Source organism: Silene latifolia, chromosome 9, assembly GCF_048544455.1.
Source record: "Silene latifolia isolate original U9 population chromosome 9, ASM4854445v1, whole genome shotgun sequence".
In the NCBI taxonomy this organism is placed as follows: Eukaryota; Viridiplantae; Streptophyta; class Magnoliopsida; order Caryophyllales; family Caryophyllaceae; genus Silene; species Silene latifolia.
Window position 1 is genome coordinate 139,078,217 of NC_133534.1, and position 6,000 is coordinate 139,084,216.

At 34.2% G+C, this 6,000-nt stretch overlaps 1 long non-coding RNA gene across 1 annotated transcript; it reads left to right on the forward strand.

Moving 5' to 3' along the window:
- Positions 1-1,979: 1,979 nt before the first annotated feature.
- Positions 1,980-5,769, forward strand: LOC141600109 (uncharacterized). Its single transcript, XR_012524150.1, has 6 exons — positions 1,980-2,167; positions 2,989-3,107; positions 3,590-3,691; positions 4,002-4,126; positions 4,660-4,792; positions 5,143-5,769. It is a non-coding gene; the product is annotated as an uncharacterized LOC141600109 (long non-coding RNA).
- Positions 5,770-6,000: the final 231 nt, after the last annotated feature.

Here is a 6,000-nt window from a genome sequence, read left to right on the forward strand (position 1 = left end):
GATTAAGAAAGCATAAAATGAATGTAAACAATGACAAAAATAAAATAAAAAAAAGCTATATGACTCCATTCGGAATAGAACCCGTGTCTAGCTAATATTAATTTTCTTATAGTTGTAATGCTACCCACCTATTGCAGGTGGTTGTTAATTTTCTTATAGTATTCCCTTACCAACTGCTACAAATATCTCCAGTTGCTTTTTTATTCGTTTAGTTGTACTTATGCCTTATTTGTAGTTAAATCAGGAGTAGCCAAACATCGTTTTCTTAAAACGATTTTCTTATACTTGGGGTAGCGTCTGCTACCTTTGCTACTCATTGGGTTCACCCTTGCATGTAATTAATTTATAAGTGATTTACAATAACTTTAGTGTATGACCGCTCTATATAGGAACTCGTGAATTTCAAATTGTAAAAAAAAAATTGAGATTGAAATAGAGCGTAATTGTGTTAGTATTTTATTTGCTATTGTGTTATATGATCTAAGTATCTAACCATGAAGAAAAGAAATCAACGAAAGTATATTTACTCATAAAAAGCGAAAACATATTATAGATACTCGTGTCTATACCTTATGGAAGTCATCTGTTGATGATCAGACATGTTCAATTTTTTGTAGCGATTTGGAAATATTTCACGAATCGATTTTAAAATGTTAGGCAAAAATATAAGTCAGTACCTTAGATGTCATGTTTGGAAGAAATATTCATGAAATATTCCCAAAACTTATGTTTGGAAGAAAGATTAATAATACTCTCCTTTTTACTAAAATTTTCGGATATCAACTTTAAAAGGTGGAGTATTCGATCCGAAGCAAATATGAAGCCGAACGCCAAAATGATGTAATGGGCTGTGTTCAGGCCCGTCTATTAATGGGCGCTCTATGTACATTTGCACTGGACCTCAAATTTTTGGACCCAAACTTGGCAAACCCATATACTAATTGACAAAAAAAAAGGGGGTAAATTGATGAAATCAAGTAGGCTGCACGTATAATGTACTCCAATTCCCAAATCTCTCTCTTTTCCCAAATTAATTAATTTCCTTCCCAAATTAAATTCTTCCCCCAAATCAAAATAATTTCCTTTCCAAAAAAATTAAACTTGATGTTTAATCTTCTAACCTATCTAACGTTTCTTTTTTTTTTTTCTAATCTTAAATATAATTATCCCAAATCAATTCATCCCAATTCATTCAAAGTTTTCAATTATAGTGATTAGAATTAAAAAAAATTCACTCTTGTTTGAGGCTTTGACCTAACCTTCATCATCATCTTTCATATTCATCACTCTTTTACTTTACCTTTTCGATTTTCTTACCTAAATACCAGTGCCAAGTTGGTTGAAGAAGACGATAAACCGAGATGTGAAGCGCCGCGGTGTGATAAAGATGGAGGAGATCGTCGCATATGATAAATATGGAGAATTGAAGAGTTGAGGGTTCTTATGTTGATCGATTAGGCATCAAATGCTGCAAAAAATTAGTTGATGCGTATTCTGTTTCAGATTTGATGCCTAATTTTTTGATGCCTAATCGGTTTTAGATTTGATCGTCGCATATGATACTTTTGAAACAGATTTAATAGCCTATTGGAATTTAATACGGTGCATTGGAATGCTAATAGGGTATTGCCAAAATGGGTAGGCAGCTGGTGTGATTATTTGTATTTCTTAATCGCTCATTCATTGAGTCTCTTGGGAATATGTAATTCGGTTAATTGCATCAGATTAATTGTTCATTATCCATAGGGAATGACAAAGGGTTAGGTTAAATTAACGTCCAATTTAATTGGATATTTTTTTTTCGGATGTGGCCATATTGCAAAACCGTGATTGGCTCAAACAAAACAGATTTTGTGAGATTAAATGTGAGATTAAATGTGAGGGCTGCATTACCTTAATTCTCAAAGGAGATTGTATCACATCAGCGATTTTACAAGATTCTTTTTTATATATATAATGATAAAGTGACTCACATAGTCACATACTCACCACCACAGCACCACATATTTCACTTTACCTACTTCTTCTTTCCTCTAGAAAAGAAAAACGCATCTCACTCAAACTCCCTCACCAGTCATCAAGCGTGCCTCACCACGGTCACCGCCATCGCGCCACCTCGTCAGAACTTGACGGAAAACGCTTGAAATCGTCGGTATTTGAGTATTAGGTATGTAATTCAGTATTATGGTTTAATTTTTCAATTAATTGCAGTGGTAATTTTTAGGGTTTATGTTTGTTTTGGATTAATTATCATTTCTTAGTGTTTATGTTTAATTTCGATTAATTGGAGTGTGATTTTAGGGAATTCAATTCGATTAATTGTTGGGTTTATGTTTGTTTTGGATTAATTATCTTTTGTTAGGGTTTATGTTTATATCTTCGATTAAGTAGAAAAGTTTATCAATATAACATCTGGGTGGTTGTGAGGGATATAGGCAATAGGGTATAGGATTGGGACTACAAGTAGGGAGAAAGAGGAGGATGGGGATAGAATAACGAGAAGATTACTCCACTAGTAGAAAAACGGGAAGATGGTATACATTGGACATAAACTGTGCTATGAACAAGATTTTTAAAGGTATTTGACTAATCTTCTATTATTGTATGTATGTACACTAACATCATAAGAGAAGAGCATAAAAGACGAAAAATTTACATGAAAATACGTTTCAATATATAAGGACTTCTTTGCTCTGAATTATTACCTTCATTGCTACACGCCTTATACATGTATAAATTTAATATTAAGCCCCAGCCTACAGCGAAGTTATATGTAAGGATTAAGAGAAAACAATGGTTAAATAGAAGTACTTTATATTTTGTAAGACTGTTTCAGGTTATGAAATAGTATAAAGTAGACAATCTTCCTATCGTTTTAGCAGGAAAGTAGGATTTTCAGACATTGAGGAAGGTAAGAGAAGGAAAAAGAGAGTACCATAAATAAATTAGCGTTTCTTGTTTGATTTTTCTAATAGATGGGGGTTGCAGTTTATAGGTGATCGCAAGACCCATCAGCATGGATTGAGCAGATTTGGCCAGTCTTCGGGAGTTCTAGCCAGTATTCTCACCAAGATATTCAACTCTTCTAGTGCTCGTTGCTGGGCTAGGTACCAAATTATTAATTATATATTTTGTTATTGATTATTAACTGCAATTTCTACTGTTAGATATTAGAAGAATGAGGCCTATGCTCGCCTGTGAATGTTTTTGTGTATTTTTTTCTTTCACAAAATGGAATTGTAGTTTACTGATTAGGAATGTCTTAAAACGGAAAATGAAGTGAATCTAAACGAATACAGGGAGTGTCTGCTCTTCACCCGTGTTCATGTATTTTCTTATTTTATCAATTTGGATAGAAAACTTACTGGAGTCAGATATTGTTAAATTTTCATTGGTACGAGTGCCTGCTCTTCACTCTTTACATATTATTGGATCGTCGTGTAGAGAGTATATTATACTATGTGATATGATTAACTGATATATATTGATCTCTTAGTTTCTGCCTCCTCTTTTCTCTTTTGAAAAACAATGGATACCTGCTGTAAAAACAAAAGTTCTACTTTTATCTCAACTCAATTCTGTCTTGCAGACTATGGATGAGATTGTGGAGAAGTCTCTACAAAGTGCTGATGGCTCAACGAAATGTGAGGATTTTGTCAGTCAGGTTCAGGCATGGTTGGCGAAAATTCAGGTATTTTGAGTGTAGCCCTTCTGAAATGTTAATTTTATGCTGAAAAATAGCCATGGTCTAAATTTCAGTTTATCATTACCGCGTATGTCATCTCAATACAAAGTAGTTATCTGAAATCAATCAATCATAACCACTAATTATTGCTGTCAATATTTTGAATGAAAAGTTGTTCGGTTCAGTATGTGTTGAATACTTGAATATGACCACATACTTTACGGTTTCTGGCTCTGCCACAGCTGACTCTTGACCATTTGTTGCTGTGACATTGTTGCGATGCTGAAACTTATAACGTTGTTCATATTTTTCATAGAGGACAAAGTTTATGCCAAAAGGGTTCAGTGAGACAAATTTAAGCGAGTTAGCAGCTTTCACCTCGTACACCCTTGTACGCCCTGGCATTTTCTAGCAATTTTCTGGCACTAGTGGACACATGATGTAAGTAAGCTTATTGTATGGTCTTTTTTTAATTTGTCTTATGTTTCTTTGATATTTTTACTTTCAACTGGTGAGCTTTATTTGACGCAACTGTTCTCATTGTGTTTTGCTTTTTTCCCCTTGTTCCTCTTTGTGACTGGGCTGGGGTTACAGTTACACTATATGAGAATAATCAGAAATACTTGAACCTTCCAAGCTTCCATTACCATCTTTCTTATCACTGCTAGTCCAACACAATATCAAGAGCAGAAATTTATGATAAAACCTTCATGGGCTTATGTGGTGTAATCCCTCTCCTCCTTGTGGGCGTGTCCCAAGCTCATTTCACACATTTAACATTGATGTTTCTCGGTTTTGTATGACCTCACTTACATAATGAACATATGCGTAGTTCTTGACATATTTGTTTGACTTTAGTTATTAAACAATCGAATTGTTTTTAATTCCAACTAGTATCAGAAGATTATGTCTTTGCTGTTGTTAAGGAAGTAATTTATGGCTACTGAATGAACCACCTATGTTTTTGTGTATAGGTCATTTTTGGTAAACGGTAGGTTGGACCTGAAGTTGATGTATGAAGTTGCGGTGTTATCTTATATGCGCTACGTTGTGGTACTCCCCCCTTTCGATGATGAAAATATTCCCAATCTTTTTAGGAAAATGAAGGTACATGCTTTTGTTTTAGTTTGAATGTTTAAATAGTCTAAACTAAGTGCAAGATATCTTGGATGGCATGAAGGGTTGATCTATCTCTAGAGGTTGATTCCTTGACTTAGGGTTTATGCCAAGGGAGATTACTTTCATATTCCTGTGTACTGAGTAATTTATTGTATAATTTTAAGGTCGGTCTTTAACTTTTCAATCTGAACGTATTACATATGTTCTGGTTTCTGAGATGGCTAGACCTATCATAAAGAAGGATCTCGAGAGTCCTGCCATCTCCTCTACACCATTACCTTAGTTTAGACTTTAGTGAAGCAGACCTTTTGACTTCTCATGTTGTTGTTATTTGTTAGGGTGGGATATATACACTTCCAAGTCATTTATGACATGGGGCCAGAGATCTAATTCCCAGGGTGCTTGTCGTTGATCCCATGAAACGAATCACCATCCTCGTGATCAGCCAGCACTCTAGGTTATTAATTTTTTTAGCTGTTCATTGTGCCTCTTATTTGCTTTCAGTAAAATTGTTCTTTTTACCCTGGTAAGTTATGATACTATTGATCATGGGAGGCTTGTGTTCATCTGGTTGATAGGTTCTATGAATTTACTGCATTGAATCTTTTAATGAACGAGCGATTCAATTAAGTAGTTCCTAGATGCCTCTTCATTTCCTAAGGGCCGACTGCAATAGTTGCAATCTGTTCAGGGCTTCGTGCTTTGGCATGTATACACATCTGATATTGTTTTTGCATGTCTTTCTTTGTTCTGGATAATAACCATATGCATCTAAATGAAGTTATTTCTCCTGCATCCGGTAACCGCTATCTGGGAGACGCTGATTATCAAGGAATTGGTGTGCCCACATTAGTTTTGGAGTATTGTATATTTGTATGTGTTTCTAGTTGATGTATGAATTTAGAATATTTACTAAAATCATGTAAGACTGTCTTGTGGAGAAATATATTTGAGAGTTAAAATCATGTAAGACTAGTATTGGTGCCTGGCTTCGCCCGGGATACCTCTACTTATCATTAATTTTTTTTTATTAAATAAACTTACTTAAAGTTGCATACCCATAAATTTATCATTAATATATTTTTTATAACATATACTAAATACGATGAAATAAATTTTGAGACAAATTCACTACTCCCGCTATTAATATTTTACTCTTATTAATGAAACAATAATAACATTTCACTTTTTGCCCG